General features: G+C 43.7%; 1 protein-coding gene and 1 long non-coding RNA gene across 9 annotated transcripts in view; one reads left to right on the top strand and one right to left on the bottom strand.

The window, feature by feature from the left end:
* Positions 1 to 21,382, bottom strand: part of LOC147015753 (transcription factor COE3-like) — a 353,977-nt gene that overhangs the window by 212,125 nt on the left and 120,470 nt on the right. The window lies entirely within an intron of this gene.
* On the top strand, positions 3,531 to 9,338 carry LOC147015755 (uncharacterized). Its single transcript, XR_015049827.1, has 4 exons — positions 3,531 to 3,807; positions 6,895 to 6,998; positions 8,833 to 8,937; positions 9,097 to 9,338. It is a non-coding gene; the product is annotated as an uncharacterized LOC147015755 (long non-coding RNA).

Below are 21,382 nucleotides of genomic sequence, written 5' to 3'. Positions count from 1 at the left end.
AGATTGTGGGGTGCTGGGCAAAATTCCAAAGGGTCTTCAATGGCAATATAATAGAATGATCATCATTTCCAATGAATGAAAAATGAGCAATTGTTTTACAACTGCACAATAACATCAGTTGGCCAAGACAGGCCAAAACGGTGTGTTCGGTATATGCTGCCTGACCACTACTGTTGTGCAATGGTAAAATGTAGTCATTTGATTTCAAGTCAAGTTATGTTATGCCCACCTTTCAGATTTCCCCTCACACTAGCTTCTGTAAAGACACCCTTGTTATCATGCATTCAATAAATAATAATGCATTGTATTCATTTCACATACCAAATGTTGAAAAATATCGATCACCACAACTTTGGGCTCCGATGCAAAATCACTGCCAGGGATCATCGGGTAGTCGCTCCCTTCCTCTCCCTCCCAATATCCACCAAGTATGGTCCATACAACCAACAGGCATATATACGATGGTGCCCTTAAGGGTAGGACCATGGCGCCCCCAAGGGAGCGTAATGACATAATGCCATCCATGAGATGGGATTATTCTCCTTCAAATAGGGTCATTTCGCAATAATTGGGGCTGAAATATTTGACTTGAGGCACCCGTCTATGTCAACATGTCTTCCAAAGAGTGTCCCTTGCAATTGGCAAGCCAGGTACAGCAGTGAAGCCAAAATCGTTTGCTGCTCACTAATAGTATAACCGAGCAGGTAATTATAATGCCTTGATTATTTGTTGGAGTTTCCCAACTTTCAATTTCCTAATTCCTGTGATAAACAGTTCAGTGTGTTTCATAGTGCGACAGGGTTAAATTATTGTGTAATAACGTTAAGGTGCTGGCCTGTGGTGCCACCTTTAGGCACTGTGTGATCTCTAATCATAATTTTGCTGAACCCCATGCTTTCAAGTCGTAGTTTTTGATACAATTTGCCAATGTACCTTATCGTTTGTTGGACGAAGTTGTCAGATGCTGATTAATGCTTATAAATAGTGGACAATAGAGCATTGTGGCCTTGTCTCACCACCACATGATAGGTAATTGAGGTGGCATCCACATCCATGGATGATAGAAAATCCATGTAATCCTTCTGCCATGGGCTTTTGGATTCATGTAACTTTTGCTTTATCCTATGCTTGCTGGGTGTGCATAGCAATTGGAGGCACGACGACGACAGGAGGACAGACTGGAGTCACTTGTCATGCTGCTGGCTCACCGGGGACAGTCTTCCAAACACTGAAAATATTATTGACGGATTTGTTGAGTTGCAAAAGCCAACGAATGGGCCTTGTTTTTTGCTGTAGTGTACTCATTGAAATTAGCTATTTCTGTGTATATTATACTTCTATTAAAAGCACCGCTCACATAAGTAACCCCTCCAAATATCTGTCCCTGGACGTGCTACTGGCAGGGATTGTTGATATATTTGATGCATCGTGAGATGCCGTCTGAACACAACAGTCACGAGAATCGAATAAAAAGTTTAACATTTCATAATATGATAATCTCACAACAGGAACGGAGATTTCTGGGTTTGCTCGTCAGGCCACCTTCATAAGTTCCTGGTTCTCAAGTAAGACATGAATACTCTGCCTAAGACCGAGACTTGGTTCCAATCAAACGGGTGAAAGTCGTCGGAAGAATAAAATTTCAGACCATTTCATAAAATGGAGGAAAACAATTTCATATGAATAATGTCTAATCCATTATTGCAATGTAAATACATCGTGTACACAGTTTGTGTCACTGCAAGTGCAGTAATGGGCTGCAGGCATGGAAAATGAAGGTACCACCAACTCAGACAGCTTCCAAACAAGGAAAAGCTCAGATCCAATGTTTCAATCACAAAGTGATCTTCATCCGGGACTAAAATGGGTTTTGCTTTGGGGCTGGGGTGGCTTGAGTGGGAAGGGGGGGTGCTGTGCAATGTCCAGTCTCCTCGCAATTGGCATAGTTTCATAGTTTAGGACTTCTCATGTCAATACAGGAACTGTACAGGCATCATGTGATCCATCAGATTCAATCGATTCTCGGGTTCTCAAAAGCCTGTGCTTTAAAAAAAAATGAGTATTAGGAGTTGCAGGATAATTCCATTTAAAGTGTGTTTACTTGAACACAATGGGCATTATGGGTCACAATAAGGAAATCAACACAATATACACCCTTACAAAAATTTCCTATCATTTCTCATGAGAGGTGAGAGACTCGAACCTGGAGTCACAGTCATTAAGTGAGTACTCAAGCAGGTACACCCAATGGTCCGATTACCTTTATTTCATGGTCAAGTGTCGATGGATGATGGGATGGCTAAGATGGTGATTATTTATATCTGTTTGGCACAGCATTGGAGAAACCTGATACGAATGTCAAACACCTGGCTAAGTCATCACAATATCCGGATATCAAGTTTCCTTGAAATCTGTTAGGCCATCGGATTAGGTCCAGTCCACATCTTACAAAATCTGTGACACGACGCCACTCAGTCCAACGGGTGTCGTTTTTACCATCCGGTGGAATCAATGGCACGTCATGTTGCTACATTGTTCAGTCCTGAGCTATGCTAACCTATTATTAGATACATTCTGTGAACGTATTTGGCTAATAATATTATTTATCCACACATAATTAATTGTTCACCAAGTTTACTTTTTTTGATGCTCTTGATGATCCACACAACGAACCAGTTGGAAATCATGACTTTTATACATGCGTCGCAACCTTTAATCTCATTTGACACAATGCATCTGTGTTTCGACAATCAGTCACTCTGAGTAATAACATAGATCGTACGCATTAAAATAGAGCTGTATATATTGTACACACAACACACTGCTGACGTTACAGACTGCATCAAACTGCAATAGTGCACATCAATAGGTGTTTCATTTTTAACAAGGACTGCATCACTGCAAGGATAATGCTGCTTTTCAGGCAAGCCGCCTAAGCAGCCTTTTATCAGCTCTCCGATCCTTTCAGGTCTATAAATCACACCATTAGTCTTGACCTATCACGCCGGTAATGCACGGGAAATGTGGATCTGGCTTGACATCAAATTCATATCGTCTTCATTATGTCCCTTTCCTCGTGGCATAATTTAATACCTTTGATGTGCGACACTTCCCAGGCTCGCTGGGAGTCGCTTCGGTGACAGAGAAAGCGGGGGAGAGAGAAAGCATTGTGCGAGACGTTGAAAAAGGTGATCGTCGGCGAAGATTGCAGCGTCTGTAAGGCTGTGAGATAACTGTCACGTCCGACTGTGCCTCGCGTGCCGGGGAGCCGTTTGAATCGGATTTGAGGGCCTTTTCATCTCCTGGATCCCATCGTCATCACCAAAGTGCAATTATCCACCTGCAGCAGGCAGTTAGCCACACCATCGCTTGGGCGGGCAGGATAGTCACCATTTTGAACGGGTTAAGGGTTTCTTTTTTTAAAACATGGACAACACAGCACTCGGAACAAACAGACCACTCGAACTTTGGCACTTGTACTTTGACAGCGACTCTTCACCGAGATGATTCCGCCATTCTTCCTGCGCTCCCGGCAAGACCAGAGAGACCCGGCTGAGTTTTAACGGCCACCCTGCAAATCACGCATGCAGTTCTTCTGAATGGCTGCACAGTTGTAGAAGGGCAGCACTAATTAAGCACATTAGGTGGCCTCTGGAGACGGTGCTTTAATTTTAGCATGAGCGCTGCTGGAATACAGATCGTACTGAACCCGGAATTGATTTCCAGCACTGGCCGGGAAGTGCATCAAAACGTTGGACTTCGCTCCCACCAGGCCTGCATGAGTGAACTGCACACCTGCTGAGCTACGTGAGAACAACCTGGGGGAATTCACGAAACTAGGCTATCACTTACATTTCAGAACATAAATGGCGGGGATTATTTTGGCATATGATGGCTTAGTTGAGGCCTAAATAAATGAGCAAAAGCTTTCACTTCATACCACAATACATTGTGCTGTACATGTTAAAATGCATTAGTCATAGAGTGCGTTGCTCGTACAGTGCACACAGCAAAAAAATTCCTTTGAATTTTTATTACGTAGACTTTGGAACTTGTGTGTAGCTCAGAACAGCAACACACAGCGCCCGCCTGGCCACATCTGGTCTAACTATCCGATTGAGATCTAACCAGATTGACACGATTGCGAGTGGCTGTAGATCTCAGCCCGTGATTGTATCTGCGCAAGTATCGACTGTTGACGCAGCGATCACTCTGTTTGTCAATAATCCAGCCAAGCGGCACCGGTGGGTCAGGGTACAGGGCGGCTCTGCACATTGGCAGCTTTGTACATAGTGGGACTCAGAGGGACAGAGGGAAGTTCACAGCAGTAAGGTCTCGCGTCGTGTTCTCAATGCACTCAGGACACATATTGAGTATGTTCGTTTTTTGCTTTCTTCACCTCCTCCACCTTCCTTACACCTTCGCACCTCCCAATCCATACCCTCACCCTTCCCTGCACCCCCACATATTTGTCATGCACACATCTCGCATTCCAATGCATCACAAGATTTGCCATTTTTCCACATGGTTACATCTTCCACTTACAAAAACATCATCTGTGTGCAGGGAAATTTCGCGACGGGAAGTGTGTTCAGCGCCAAAGCCAAGACAGGCAATCCAAGCAAATATAAGGCTGAACTGAAAAACAAAAAAATCAGAAGCATCAGAGCTTCCTCGTGCTATACTTACCATTTGTCCCATAAAGCCCTGCATGGACCGGATTGCAAGACCAGCAAGGAAAGATTGGCCCAGTGTAAAGTGCATGGCAAAGGATGTCCCAATTTGCTTGGCAAGCACACGTTTGCTCATTGGAGTGATATTAGGCCAATGTATACAACCCAACAGGTTGGCCAACCTCAGAAAATATAAACTAAGAAACATTTCTGAGCCAAGCTGTCAATTGCAACTGAGATTTCCTCACAAAAAATGGGTCAAATATTACTGCAATGAGCAAGCTGGTGTTTCACAAACTGGTTGATGATGAACGGCTTGTTGAGGCAATTTTACATTTCTGGGCTGGACTTTACATCATGCGATCCTTCATGTAATTATAGAATCTCACATTTGACAAGTTTACAAGTAGACAACATGTTTATCACAACAATATGACCCTGTGATATAAACATCATGATGTTCAAGTTGGAAATCTAATGGAACCCTGAGATGAATTTTTAAGCTGCATCTTCCTTCTTTTGGGCACAAAACAGCACCACTGATGGAACACCACAAAGGGGGTGGGTGGTGTGTCATCTCAAGGATGTCCATCCGCGAGAAAGGAATCTTCGTCATCATACAAATGATGTTGATGTTAATTTTTGGGGGGGAATCGATTTCAAAGCAAAGCTAATGCTTGGGGAGAAAGAACGGTACTGCCGAGAGCATGGAGATTTAACAGACGCAAGATCTCGAGGTGGAAGTCCACAGGCAAACGTCGGCAAGTGGACTCCTCGAAGAGTACAAATGCATACGTTCAACATCCCCCAGGTTCCATTTTGATCACAACAAAGGCCATAGCAAGTACAGCACGACTCCTCCAATTGAAGCTGCACGAAATGATAAAACTACATAAGAATCTGAACAATCCCAAAACAACAGCAGGAAGCTTCATTGTCTATTCCTGCATCCATTGCCACTGGCTGCAGCAATTCATTTTTCTCTTGTAGTCTGAAATTGGATGGGCTACCTTTTCAACTCCACAAGTGACCGTATAAAGTTTTGCTCGAGGGTCTGGCACGTGTCACCGTTATTGAGAGGTTTAGCCCAATGTTTATCACACAATTCCAAAGAGCTTAGCAGCCCAATAAGATGGCCAGGCAGCTGGAATGGCTATGATGTGGCATGCGCAAACTGTGCATTCAGCGAAGCTTTGCTCACCAAGCCATGATGAATCGCACAGGCAAGAGCCAAGCTCATTCTCACGTCCGCTCACCAACGGGACGACATAACACAGTGAATGTTTCTGCGTTTGCTCATGCGTCGTCCTGGATGGTCCAGTCTCCGGCAGAGGAAAAAGCTATCAACTTTCACGGAAGGTTGGGGAAGATATTTGGCACCGCAAGTTGCTATGGAATGACCTTTTCATTCCCAGAAACACTGCTGCTCCATTCCTATGCTTAATTCTATCAATGCCTTCGGCAAGCAAGTCATCTCACTTTCCAGCAGGCTGGAAACTCGTAAAAGTCCACCTGGACCACCTCACTCCTTAAATTGTGCTCATCTGAAGGACTATTGCGTGGGATGGGGTGGGGCGAACTCCTTCAGGCAGAAGCCAGGCCGAAGGTGGAAGCACACCCTAGCAACTGGGAAGCTCAGCATCAGCTCCCAACTCCAGCATCTCACGTCTTGTTGGCAAGGTTGACAAACACGACGGCACAACCATCGTGACATGATGCAGCTCAGGCGCAATATTTTGGATGCTCCCATTTTCATTCTAAGTGCAAGACCCCAACAAAACCCCTCCCATTCGCTGCTATTTAAAATGCTAATTCAGTAACGTATTACCGAGCACCTTCTGTTCCTAGCACACGCACCGGAACCGTAATTAGCGCGATCGTGTATAATTAATGAAAGTGACAGGTTGCCATCCTAAATCCAGTTTGGCCAAAAATATATAATGCTTCTCCAACCTAACAAAATACAAGCAAGGAGAAATCCATTTCGAACACATTATTCCAAGATGACGACCATAATGGTGAGCATAATTGTAGTGATAAATATAAAAGTGCAATTAACATTCTGGGTCCCATCCCACTTAAGGTTGTATTGAAAATTCTCGATGGAGGACACAAATCTTTGTTTTTCCTTTTCTCATGGATGGCCTGGTATTTGCGTAGCACCATCATTGTTCTGGATGCCATAGGCCACCACGCCGTGTGTCTCCTTTGTTTCATGTAGGCCCTGTATGCGCCTGCACTTCTACCAGACCTTTATGGGCACGACTGTCACTGTTTGTGTCCTCGTGTGCATCGGGGTCACACGCTGTCGTGTACAGCTGTCAGGTCAGCAACTTAATGACCCCGCGCCAGCTCTCCCATCTGTCTGTCTGTCTTGCTCAGCTCCACTTCGTAGTCTCAGTCTCTCTCTCTCTCTCTCTCTCTCTCTCTCTCTCTCTCTCTCTCTCTCTCTCTCTCTCTCTCTCTCTCTCTCTCTCTCTCTCTCTCTCTCTCTCTCTCTCTCTCTCTCTCTCTCTCTCTCTCTCTCTCTCTCTCTCTCTCTCTCTCTCTCTCTCTCTCTCTCTCTCTCTCTCTCTCTCTCTCTCTCTCTCTCTCTCTCTCTCTCTCTCTCTCTCTCTCTCTCTCTCTCTCTCTTTCTTTCTCCCCACTCTACCAAACCCTAAGTTCCCCCCTCCCCTACATACACTCCCCTCTGTCCCCTTTCCTACAGAGTTGGACCAGCTGGGCACAAACCACCCCCCTCCCTCCGCCCAATAAATCACTGCTTTCTTATTATGATAATCTGTTAATCTGAGCCCCCTCTCATTATAACAATCTGCTGTCTCTCTCTCTCTCTCTCTCTCTCTCTCTCTCTCTCTCTCTCTCTCTCTCTCTCTCTCTCTCTCTCTCTCTCTCTCTCTCTCTCTCTCTCTCTCTCTCTCTCTCTCTCTCTCTCTCTTGCTATATCTGCCCGACTTTCACATATCCTCAACCACCAATGCACCACTGCATTATCCCTGTTGTCATTTGCGTTTCGATTGTGGTCCCATTTACAGGTTACTTTTACTTCCCATCCCCACCCCTACATACCAAACATTTAAACACACATTCGTTTTCATATTCTTGTTATTATACATAGGATTTCTTTTGTTATACAGAGGATTTATTCCACTGGAACAGTATATTTCGTGTGTGTGTGTGTGTGTGTGTGTGTGTGTGTGTGTGTGTGTGTGTGTGTGTGTGTGTGTGTGTGTGTGTGTGTGTGTGTGAGAGAGAGAGAGAGAGAGAGAGAGAGAGAGAGAGAGAGAGAGAGAGAGAGAGAGAGAGAGAGAGAGAGAGAGATATATATATATATATATATATATATATATATATATATATATATATATATATATATATGTTATATACACACATACATATATACACACACACACACACACACACACACACTCACACACACGCACACACACACACACACACACACACACACACACACACACACGCACGCGCACACACACACACACACACACACACACACACACACACACACACACACACACACACACACACACACACACACACACACACACACACACACACACAGACCTTATGATGTCATAATTATTATTTCTTTCATTTAGCTTATAGGTCTTGGCCTGCTTTATTCTCTGTTTTTTTTCTTTCTTTTTATCACCTTCTATTATTCTTGACCTGTTTGGTCTTTCATTTAATATTTGAATGCCGATGTAATTGTTGAAAGTTTTTCATTTCTTATTCTTGATGACAAGTCACATTGCAAAGATACATGCTATGGATCTGCCCTGTCACATCTTTACGCAAATGGCATTAAAGGATAAAGAATGCAATGATGGAATAGCAATCAGCTGATGAACCTGAATCTGTTTCCAGATTTACTCATTCCCTCCTTCATAGCCCGAGACAGACAAAGACTGTAGAATTTTTGAAGATACAATTTGTCTTCCACTTCTTCAAGAAATTTAGCTACGACTACATAAACCTTGATGGGACGTCCATCATTTCACTTCCTAAATTCTCGTCAGGCAGACTTTTTACGTTCATATTTTCAAGTGATATGCTTAAACCTCAGCAAGGTGTTTGATCGAGTGGTTAAAGACTCATTTCTGTTTTTCACTGGCTCGTGTGGGTTCGATGTCCCTAGTTGCTCACCCTCACCAACCTGCACTCGAGGAGCACGTTGATTATGCCACAAACACCACTCAACATAAGCCGAGGGAGGCCTTCATCCTTCAGTGGATTGAAATAGGTTCGTCCACGGTTTACTTATTGTCATCCCATTTCTTTCAAAACCCAAGAAAGAACTGAGTTGATCTTCCAGGTACCCATTTTTGTTATAATGACATAATAGTTCCATGTTGTGAAAAGATCTTCTCCCTCCCTCCCCCCCCCCAATCCCACCCCCTAGCCACACCAGGCCTCAAGGAAGCACAGACAATACCGGAACGGGATAAGCAGATTAGAGCGATTATATCGCGCTAAAATCACAGCCAGGACAGATGGCAGGCCCAGCAATCCTCCATATGGCAGTATGCTGCACTTGTGTTCCATTATTCCATCTTTCTTATTTACAACTGGCAGGGGGTGCCTTGAATTTAGAGTTTAATACTGCATGGTTATCAGCTTTGCTAAAATAAAAAAAAAATTTAAATCCCTCATCTGTGTCGTTTTTTTTTTTAAATCAAGCAAAATAATTAAATAAATAAATAAATAAATAAACAAACAAGCACCAAAAAAGAAAACACCCATGTCATCGACAACATATGTTTTCCAAAATGCAATGCCACTTATGGGAAGTGCTGTGGCAGTAACTGTCACGTTTGTACTTTCATTATCGCTATTGCCGCGATGTTGTGTCATGTGCCTTGGGCTCTGGCTGTGTATCGTGCCCGCCGTTGGCACAGCAAGGTATGACGGCCTATTGTTAGCACACACGTTCTTGTGTTGCCAAACATCAAACCTGCTTTTCCTCTCCTCTCCTGCTGATAATCTGCCCTCATAAAGCAAGCAACCTTTTTATGTGGAAATCGAGGCTCATGGAAAAGCGAATTGGCAGAGTGTGGAGGTTTACCATACTGACAATATGGCTTTGGGGAAGAAGCAAAAATGTAAGGCACAGGTGAACGAGATCAGTGGAAGAAGAAATGATTACAGGTATATTTGGGGGTGGGTGGGAGAGGGTGGAGCATAACGTCATATTTGTATGACAGCATTATGGTGAACTGCCTCCTTAAATGACTTCAGAAAATATTTGTATCAGGTGGATATAAGGAGACTTCAAGATGAATGAGATTTAGGAGAAAATATAGGTGAGTGAAAATTCTGGAGTATTGTGTTTTTCTTGAGGGAGAGAAGTGTTTATTGAGCAATGCATAATTGTGTGCATACCTATGAGGGTGAGGGTACAAATTGACTGAAAGCTGAAAAGGTACAAAATGCACAAAGAGATGACAAGTTGTAAAAGGCTGAGATGCCTCTAGAATTGTGTCAGAGGGCCTATGTCTCAGCTTCCTGGTGGGTAACACTAAATATTCGGAAAAAATTCCAAGTTGTAAGGTGGGATCTCGGAGTCCCGACCCACAAAGGAGAGCAGCGCTTCATTGAACAACATATGTGTGCTTCGTTTGGATACAGAGCAGCCAAAAAGGACTTGGTTCAGTGAAGTATTTCATGAGATTCAGGAAAATGAGTGTTCATATGGTGGCCTGCAAAAGTATTCACCCCGTACCAATAATGCCTCATTTAGATGAATTATGAATGATGTCGAAACAATTTTTCCTAATGAAATTTTTTATTCATAACTGAAGAGATCAAACTAAACACTGTTATAGTTGAAGGAGGTTACATGTCAGGGATACCTGAAAAAAAAACATGTACAAATCAAAATTCACTGGTTGTAAAAGTATTCAGCACGATAGATCAGTACTTGGTGGAAGCACCTTTTGCCGCAATGACTGCTATGAGTCTTTGTGGGTAGGTCTCTACGAGCTTTTCACAGTGAGTTGTTGAAATCCTTGCCCATTCTTCATGTGAACATTGCTATAGTTCTGCCAAGTCTGATGGGGATCGTTGATGGACAACAATATTCAAGTCTCACCATAAATGTTCAATTGGGTCCAAGTCAGGACTTTGACTGGGCCACTCAAGAACATTTATTTTCTTCTTATTCAGCCACTCCAGTGTGGCTTTAGTTTTCTACTTCAGATCAATGTCCTGCTGAAATGTGAATCTCCTACCCAGTTTCAGATTCATGGCTGATCCAAGCAGGTTTTTATCAAGGATTCTCTTGTACTTTGCACCGTCCAATGTCCCTTATATCTTGACAAGCTTGCCAGTCCCTACTGATGAAAAGCAGCCCCATAACATGATGCTGCCACCACCTTGCTTGACAGTAGGGATGGTGTTGACTGGGTGATGTGCAGTGTAAGGCTTGGCCAGACCGAACACTTTGAATTTAGACCAAAAAGTTCAATTTTTGTCTCGTCTGATCACGAAAAGTTTCTCCACATGCCTGCAGTATCTTCAAGATGCTTTTTCACAAGCTCCATGTGAGCTTTTAGATGTGTCTTTTTCAGTAATGGCTTCTTTCTTGCCACCTGTCCATGGAGGCCAGCTTTGTGAAGGGAACGGGATATTCTGGATTGATGAACAATGGCCCCCATCTCAGATATAGAGCCTTGCAGATCTTTCAAAGTCATTGTTGGATTTACAATGACATCTCAAACCAGTTTCTTGGTAGCCCGACTGCTGAGTTTGGATGGGTGACCTAATCTGAATAGAGTTTAGGCGGTACGATACGTCTTCCCCTTCTTAATAATGGATTTCACCGTGCTCAAAGGGATAATGAGTGACTTTGAAATCTTCAAAAAATCCTCTCCTGAACAGTGTTTCTCTACCACTTTATGTCTGACTTATTTGCAAAGATCCTTGGTCTTCACGTTTGCCTTGTTGGTTGACCAAGTGAGTTGGTTGACATGCCTGGTGTTGCCTTAATGGTTAGGGTGGTGGGCTTGGGATCCGAGGATCCTGAGTTCAAATCCCACTCAGCTGTTGAATTCATACCAGGTGGGGTTGACTTTGCCTGTCATCCTTCTGAGGTTGGCAAAATGAGTGCCAGCTTGCTGGTATCCTGTGTCGGAGTGGTGACCTGTCCAGGATTGTGCCTAATAGCCAAGGAGACTGCTTAGGCAGCACCAACGCTCTGCACAGTCTGGTCCCAATGGATGGAATGGATGGAAGTGAGTTCCACCTGAAAACTCCTTAGATGAGTGGGGGAGGTTAATTTTTAAGTTAAACCACTGATTACATGCAGGTGAAACCTATTACACTTCGGTTTTTAACTTTTCAAACAAATAACTTGTTCCTGAAGTGATTTCGGGTTAATTTGGCAATGGGGTTGAATACTTATGCAACTAAGAATGTTTTAGGGGTTGAATACTTCTGCAATCTTCTCTGTTTATGTAACTTATTCACATTTTATCTGTATATGTACTGTCAGACTCCGCTATTCATGGATTCGCTGTTTGTGGATCCTGCATATTCGCGGATCATAAAGTATGACCTGCTTTTACATTCGCGCTTCACGTATTCACGTTTTGCTTTTACAATTGTTATTATTTATTTATTTTTTCACTTCAGAACTGGTCTTCTATCAACATCACAGTTTTACATTTAAAAAGGTGCAAAAGCGGATCGCCTTATCTTCAGCCTAATTTGCTTCGGCCGAAGTCACATTTGCTCTACGGCGAGGATACGGCGGCCGTACGCCCTCTGAATTGAGTTGGCAGAAATTGACAGAAATGTGCGGCGGCCGCAGAGTTTCTGAGGTGGCCTCAGGGTGGCCCTATGCCGTTTGGCTATCTTTTACAGGCCGTAGGGGTCGCCGTGGAATTATAACGCGGAGTTATAACTTTTTTCATTTCTACGTTGGCCGTAGCAATTCGACATGCCGTAGTTGTGACGTAGTTGTGTTTTACGTCGACCGTACGTAGGGCGTACGGTGGGCTTGCGTTATTCATACGGCTGCCGTCGTCTCTTATCAATGAAAAATGAATTTTGCCCGAAAAACCGAACACAATTTCAAAAACCGAACACAACGTAGCGTTCATGTTTGTTCACGTGTCTCCCCCACCTGTTCGAGCCGCATCTTCGCGCTTTGTTCATTCAGTTCGTCGGTGGAAGTCCTCGTGAAAGCATCTCTCGTGTGTCGATCGATACTTTACCTCGTGTTTTCACCTTGATTTGTGCTGTTTTTTCTTTTTTACTCATCTTGTGTTTTAATTAATAACAAAAAAGCAATCCGATCACGTGGTGTGACGGACTGTCGGGCAAGGATTTAATTTCACAGAAAAACCGGTTGTAATTTGGAATATCCATGATTACGTCAGCCCGATGCATTTGATTAAAGTGATTGTGGTTCTGGGGGCATCATGTTTGATGAGCTGCCCTGGGGGCAGCGCTCGCAGAGTGCGCGAGCGATCGGAACCCAGGCCGGAGCTCGAGCCTGTGTGGACCTTTGGATTGGTGATTGTACCAGTTTACATACAATACACCGCCACTGAAGGTCAATAACTCATCTTATTTTATCTAAAACATGGGGAATTTCAGTTGAAAGTGTCTTGAAAGTGGGTTTTCTTGGGGTCCAAGAACAGATTAATTCACTCCATTATTTCTTATTGGGAAAATAGTTTGGGAATCGAACTTTTTGCAATCCGAACAGCCTCCTGGAACGAATTCAATTCGGATTCTGGGGGCACCATGTACTGGTATATTCCGAACTGTTATATTTTTATTTCAGTAAAAAAAGAACTGGTATATATACCCACTCGTTACCGTCCGTCTGGCCGCACGTTTGCCTTAAGGCCCCCCTGCAGTCGCCTTGCGGGCACCTTGGGGCTACCTTGCGTCTGCCTTGAAAATTATATGGCTGCCACAGGGATGCTCTAAGGTCACCGTGCGACATCAAATCAAAGACCATACGGCAACCCCACGTTTTCGGTCTCCACAATTTCTAAATATGCCGTGCGGCTCCCAGAAAAATAAAAACATATGTGACTGCTACATTGTGTGACCATGGAAATACTGCGGCGCCGTATAATTGCTAGTGGCCGTAGATTTTGGAGACCTCACGGCCGCCGTGGCAAATGTGACTTAGGCCTTACTTCCAATCATCAGCAAGGTCATGGAATCCATCATTGCAGTTGACATAAAATCATTCCTTCATTCGAACAGCATCATCTCGGATAATCAATTCGGATTCAGACCTGGTCACTCTACCTTGGACATGTTGCTTCAATTCTCCCAACAATGGTGAAGGCCCTCAATATCAGAAATAAGATCCGGGCCGTCTCTCTGGACATATCTCGAGCTTTTGATAGTCTGGCATTCTGCCTTGCTCTCCAAACTGTCTGCCTTTGGATTCCAAGGCCAACTCCACTCCTGGATTACCGACTTCCTCCACTGTCATGGACAATGTGTGGCTCTCAACAGAACCCTTTCATCTCCTCTACCTGTCAAGGCTGAAGTACTCCAGGGTGTGTTCTAGACCCGTATTATTACTTATCTTCATCAATGATAACTGACTCTGGAAAATCCTCTTTCGCTCTTTGCAAATGACTCCACCCTCTGCCTTGACATCTCTCATCCTTCTGACAGAGGCAGCAGCCTCTTCCCTTTACTCAGACCTTGACAAAATCACAAACTGGTCAAACACAATTTTGCTTATGTTTCCATATTGTCCACCCTTTGTGTTCCCCCTTACCCATCATCGTTACCTGCATCCCTTGTTTGTCTGTCTCTGTCTACTTTCTCCCTCCACCCTGCTGTTGTTGTTCCCCTTTCTCTTACTGTTCCCTTTGTTATGTTGTGTCCTGATTTGTTCTGTGAAGTCGCTCTACCACCAGCCTAAACCATGTTTTAAAAAAAAAGAGAACATTAAATAAATAAATAAATAAATAAAATTGGCCCGACATTCGCAGACCCTGACATTTGCGGCATTTTTCAGGAACATATCCCCCACGAATAGCAGGGTCAGACGGTGTTAATTCCAGAGATTAATCACCGAAGATGATGGGAGGAAAGGTGGTATTTCAAGAGTGATGTTTCTGGACTAAATGACAAATATTTTTGAAAATATTGAAATTTGGAAGAAAGAACTTGGGGATAATGGTGTTGTAATTTCATCAGAAGTCACTGGAAAGGAGGTAAGAAAGAAGGGGGAACAAGATTAGGGCAGGGAACGAGTTGAGGTTGTCATGGTCTCATATTGAGGATGGGGTTGGGGGAAACTCCACCATTTTGTTGCATATATAATATGGAGATGGCCCCTACATCAGATTGCATAATGACATGTTATTAAAAGTCCAAGTTCGGATTTTGGTGAAGCAGGAGTTGTTTATGCCTGGTGTCGCCTTAATGGTTTGGGTGGTGGGCTTGGGATCCTGGGATCCTGAGTTCAAATCCCACTCGGCTATTGAATTAATACCAGGTGGAGTTGACTATACCTGTCATCCTTCCGAGGTCGGCAAAATGAGTGCCAGCTTGCTGGTATCCTGTGTCGGAGTGGTGACCTGTCCAGGATTGTGCCCAATAGCCAAGGAGACTGCTTCAGCAGCACCAACGCTCTGCACAGAGTATGGTCCTAATGGATGGATGGATAGAGTAGTTTCTGCTGTGCACACCTTTTGCGGTAAGTGAACCATCAAATCACGATTTGCAGGTGGACATGTAGAGCATTTGTTGGTTGTGAGAGACCACAAAGGCATCACACTGCATAGTTTGCCACTTTCCAAACCTCCACCATAAGAGCTGTAGCTGCCAATGAAGCTGCCTGTTGCAAAAAAAAAAAGTTTCCAGCTGCATCGTAGGGTCATGGCTAATTAAACCCCAACTCTGTGAGACGATGAAACACTGGCTAATTAGCCTGATGCAATTTTCATCGTAATTTACTAATTAGAGTAAAACCTGCATTTGGGGGGGGGGAGGGGTGGAGGTTGGACTGGGCGAGGTGAATGCAAGGGGGGGGAGTGGGTTTGGGGAGACTTGTCCTAATTACAGTGAAGGCATCTGTGCCGAAGCATGGAATTATACCATTAGAACGATCCGCTTTCAAATCTTTGATGAGCTTTCTTGCCATATCCCCGCTCAGCCAGCAAATTATGGGTAAACAAAAGAGGGGGAAAAAAGAATGCAAGCAGACGCCCAGCATGAAGCTCGTGAAAAAGAATCTGCTAGAACTTTGGTTGCAGCTATGCTAGAAGGCTTGGCCAGCTAATCACATCCTATTTAAATACTACTCAAGTACATCTCGTTTGGCCTTCTTCGTGCGCCTGGGTTCGGCCACCCAAATGCCATGCTCTCCTCCCAAGCCATTCATAAAATCACCACTCGGATGGATAAGGTGCTCTGCTTCACTAACAATACCCCCACTCAAACTTAGCCAGTCTCTTCATTGTGTGACCATTCCACTCACGAGAATAAAGCAATTACTTTTTGAAGATGAAACATCCAATGGGAACAAATGCCTTGTTCAAAGTGCTCTAAGATGACCAAGAAACAAGAACACAAAGTAGATAGATATATGGGTCACTGGAGCTTTGGGATGGATCATCCCGACTGGGTTGCCAGATCCAAGATTGGTGCTTTATCCAGTTGTATTGCAGCAGGCCAAGTGAGTCGAGAGGCCTGTCACGTGCCGTGTCAGCATGACGCGCTGCTTAAGCGGGCATAGGCACACTGGATCCCAGCTGGTGGGACGGCACACACTTATTCCGCACGAGTGAACGTTTAAACGCCTCCCTGTCTCTTTCTGTCGCTCTCACTCTCCCTCTCTCTTTTTCGACCTCTCAGCTTCCATGGACTGTGATACCCTCCCTGCCCTCTCACCCCAGTTCCCTCCCTATGCATCTCATACCGTTCCAGGCAAGGCAAGCACACATGACGTGTGACCACTGTAAATGTAACTGTCCCATGATTTGAACTCGTGAGCAAGGGTTCTCATTCTGCCAGCAGGCCTTCCCGCATGCAGAGGATATAAGGAGGCTTTGGACAAGAGGGTCACAAAATCTGGAAAAAGACAGATGGGGACACTGGAAGGTTTAACCAGAGGATGGGAGGTACGGCTGGGGGCGTGGCACCAAAAACAACAATCGGACTATAAGATCGACAGAAGGACATGCTTTCGGATGACAGACAAAACACAGACTGTGTGGGGGGAGCAGGGGTCCAGGGTCCTTCATGCGGTGATTATAACACTGTCAACAAACTTACATTAATATTTTGAAGAACGGAGCAAAAGTAGTGAAAGGAAAAGCAATAAGGAAATGATCTGAGGACATAAGATGATGAGTGAAGGTTAATGAACAGCGAATAAAGGAACCAGCTGGTGTAGGCAATTCGTTTTCAATGAGATTTACCACGTTACAGATCTGAGCTGGAAGTGTCACTGGCAAAAGACGTCACCTGCTTGTTTTAGTATGTTTAAAAGTCAACAGCTGTACGAAGAAGGTCATCAAACAATGGAATTCTCTTTTTCCTCGATTCGCCATAAGGCGAAGGTCACTCAATTAGGCAGCATAGTTCGGGAGTCTTCGGAGAGTGGGTTTTCCCGCGATTGATCCGGCCTTTTAAGTGAGGCTTTGGCGGATATCACCATCCGTCCCTTCCTGCCTTTGTTTAAAAATGGACCGTAAGCAAAGCCCTGTGGGTAAACGTAACCCTCCATGACGTTAAAGGAAGGCGAACATTTCAAAAATCTATTTTTTTCTCTTTTCCTCATCTTGTCTCTCTGCCTTTCCCTGTGCACCTTACATATCTGCTGACTCTCCACCACCCCACCCCACCCCACCCCCCATTTTCATGATACTCCCCCTCTCTTATTTTTTTCCTCCCTTCACCCTACTCATCCCTCATCCCACTGCTCACAACATTATGTCTCCACCCATTTTCTCTTCTCCAAAAACCCTCTGAGCAGCATTCAATTCACAATATTCTTCAGACCTTGCACTCGTGGGCATCGACTGTGTCTGATACTTCAGGCAAAGCAAATATCAAGGTAATCAGAGAATGAAGCCTTGAGCAAGGCTGCTTTGCATATAGAGGGAGATTTCAAACGAAGCAGACTAATAGTGACAGGTGATAAAGGACATGAAAAAACAGACAGGAGAAAAATGAGACGCAAAATGCGTGAAGTGGTCACAGTGCTGAGGCCCGATCACCTTCACCACCAGTTTCCCGCTTTCATTACCTGGGGTTTACTGTGGTGCTTTGTTTGATTACTTCACTCGTTCATCACGCCGAGGACTGAATGGCAGGGCAGACAGGCACTTAAAACCAGGTGGCGAGCAGTGTATGACAGAGATCTCTCCAAAACACTAACCTCAACAACAATCCTATGGGGGCAGCATTAAATGCAACATTTTAAAACTTCAGAAAGACAGACAGAGAAAGAGAGAAATCTCCAAAAAAATTAACAACATCTAGGGGGCAGTGTTCAAGCCAGCATGAGATAGACAGTGAGAGAGGGGGGGAAGAGACAGAGAGAGAGACGGAGAGAGACGGAAGGAGGGAGAGAGAGAGAGAGAGGGGGGAAGAGACAGAGAGAGAGAGACAGAGAGAGACAGAGTGAGAGACACAGAGAGAGACAGAGAGAGACAGAGAGACAGAGAGAGAGAGAGAGAGAGAGAGAGAGAGAGAGAGAGAGAGAGAGAGAGAGAGAGAGAAAGAGGAGAAAGAGAGAGAGAGAGAGAGAGAGAGAGAGAGAGAGAGAGAGAGAGAGAGAGAGAGAGAGAGAGAGGGAAGAGACAGAGAGAGAGAGACAGAGAGAGAGAGCGAGACAGAGAGAGAGAGAGAGACAGAGAGAGAGAGAGCGAGACAGAGAGAGAGAGCGAGAGAGAGAGAGAGAGCGAGACAGAGACAGAGAGAGAGACAGAGAGAGACAGAGAGAGAGAGAGGGGGGGAAGAGACAGAGAGAGACAGAGAGAGACACAGAGAGAGAGACAGAGAGAGAGAGAGAGAGAGAGAGAGAGAGAGAGAGAGAGAGAGAGAGAGAGACAGAGAAAGAGAGACAGAGAGACAGAGAGAGAGGGACACAGAGAGAGAGAGACACAGAGAGAGAGAGAGAGAGAGAGAGAGAGAGAGAGAGAGAGAGAGAGAGAGAGAGAGAGAGACAGAGACAGAGACAGAGACAGAGACAGAGACAGAGACAGAGACAGAGACAGAGACAGAGACAGAGACAGAGTCAGACAGAGAGAGAGAAAGAGACGGAGAGAAGGGGAGAAGGGGAGAGGGGGAGAGAGAGAAAAAAAAACCCTGGGGAGCAGTCATGATGCCAGAATTATAAAAGCTGGAGAGAATGATATCGCCAAAAAATTAACAGCAATGACTCCTAGGGGGCAGTGCCCAAGCCAGAAGACAGCATTTAAAGCTTCAGTCTTGGACACATATTTCTTTCGAAAAAATACCTTTTATCTAAAAAAGATTTTTAAATCTCAACATTGGGATCAAGCTCAAAAAATGCAATTTAGCCCAAAGACTAAAGTCATATCAAGCTTGTGAAACCAATATACCTGGGCCCTTTACCAAAATGGTTGGTTTTACAAGGAGATGATGTTGCTTCCTCAATGGCACCACCACCAAGAGAAAAAATAAGCTTTAAAATGAAAGTGTTGACTGAGGCTTTATACTGTTTAACTCCACATTGCATGAACAGAACTTCTAGCAAATGTTTGATCGTATAACCTTGATTTATTAAAAGCTTCCATTAACACCAGCCTCAACGAAAAGGGTTTTTGCAGCTTCTAAAGAATCTGGGACATCTTAGATACAAGATTGTGCAAATTACAAAGAAAGAAACAATGGCAGAAATGAAAGCAGAGAAGTGAAACCTAGAATTCAGGTTTAAAAAAAAAGGTAGGAGACTAACATAAAATTGGAAATAAGAAAGGTAAGAAAGATAAATGAATTTTTGGATTCTTCCACATCATTCGCATAATGACTATATTATCACATGGAAAGGTGGATTCAAACGGGAGAAAACTCAACCAGAGAGAAGCCTCCGGAGGGAATTACCATCACGACTAGCCATTGCGACAGTGTGCAATGACCACCTGCATTTACAAAAGTTCATATTAACACCAGTTTTGGAAAAAGCTGTTTTGAACTAAGAGACTTCATCAAGGACAAAACAATTAATTCTAAGCTTCAACAATTACCCCTTTATAAACCCTACCCCTTAATACACAGACGACACCATCAATGCAAGGATGCCAAGATTACAAAAAAGTACTGACACTGCCAGTGTCGAAAAAAGAAGACGAGGTCGAAATCTAAATTTAAAAAAGAAGAAAGAGAAAGTTAGACCATGTCCCCACCGTTAATGTGTAATTATTGCTTTTGTGCTGTGATGCATCCGCATGTCCTTTCCTCGCTGCTCTTCCTTTGCCCCCATTTTATGTCTCCTGACCCTTTGTCCCTTGCCATTCTCCTCTTCCATGAGCCTCAATGCCTGTACGTTTAAAACGAGATTTGTATATTTATCAAGAGAAGAGGTCACTGCCATATCCCACCACCCATAAGAGGAAGGCCTCACGAGCCAACAAGAGTTCATACCAACATCATTCTTGGACACCGAGTTCAAACTTTCTGTCCTATTTATCAGCACAAAACCATTTGATACAAGCATAATAAAATAAGCCACATAGCCAGTTATATAACTGCAAAGCATCATAACAGCAAGCCTATAACAAAATAAAATCATTTTACTGTCACATTGAAATTAAAAACAGAAAGGTGTTGGAATGTAAGTAAAGATGGAGATCAAAGAAAAATACAAATATATCACAAGCGATCCTATCATTTTTGTCCATTTGTGGATTAACCACTCGCATGGTGGAAAAACCTCCAACAGCAGAAACATCGAAGAAAATAAACAATTAATTAATGCAGAAAGCTCGAGAGGTAATGACATGTACCACCACCCAAAAAGGGCAATGTGCAATGCCTTCATGCATCTGGAATTGTTTACATGTACAAAAAATCGTTTTGGACAGCTGTTTTGGGCTTAGGGGGCCACTCCAATTTTATTTTCATTGTAAATAATTGAATTAAACATGCTGCCAAACACCGCCCTAATACCAACGGTACATGACCAATCACAGCAGCGATAGCACCAAGCATGCTCCAAAGAAATGGAGTACCGAGTGTCTCTTCCCTCACTCAAGCAAGAAGAATATGACACCTGGTAAAACTTGCAATTCCCAAAGAGAGAGAAAGCAGGTCAGTGGATCACCACAATGATGCCAAGGTCCTCCATGTTAAGTTTATCCATCCCTAACCAGGGTGCTGCACCATTCAGCAGACCTGCCTATCCCAAATTAGGTATTTGTGTATAATTATTTTCCGTATTATTATAATATTATTTGAGATTTCCTTCACAAAAACAGTACAAGCAAAAAAAAGTTTTGATTACCAGTGAATGGTAAGTATGCACACACATACTTAGAGGAATTTAACCAGAGAGTTGGTGTCAAAGCCACCCAATGCTCGCCTGTTTATACATTTATCGTTTTTAAAAGACTAGTCTAATAATATTTTTTATAAAGCATTGTAGTGAAGTCTGATCCAAATAATTTTAAAGCAATATATATATATATATATATATATATATATATATATATATATATATATATATATATATA

Source organism: Eptatretus burgeri, chromosome 12 (genome assembly GCF_056783735.1).
Source record: "Eptatretus burgeri isolate ZD-2024b chromosome 12, Ebu_testis_v1, whole genome shotgun sequence".
In the NCBI taxonomy this organism is placed as follows: Eukaryota; Metazoa; Chordata; class Myxini; order Myxiniformes; family Myxinidae; genus Eptatretus; species Eptatretus burgeri.
This window is presented reverse-complemented; position numbering and strand designations above follow the sequence as displayed.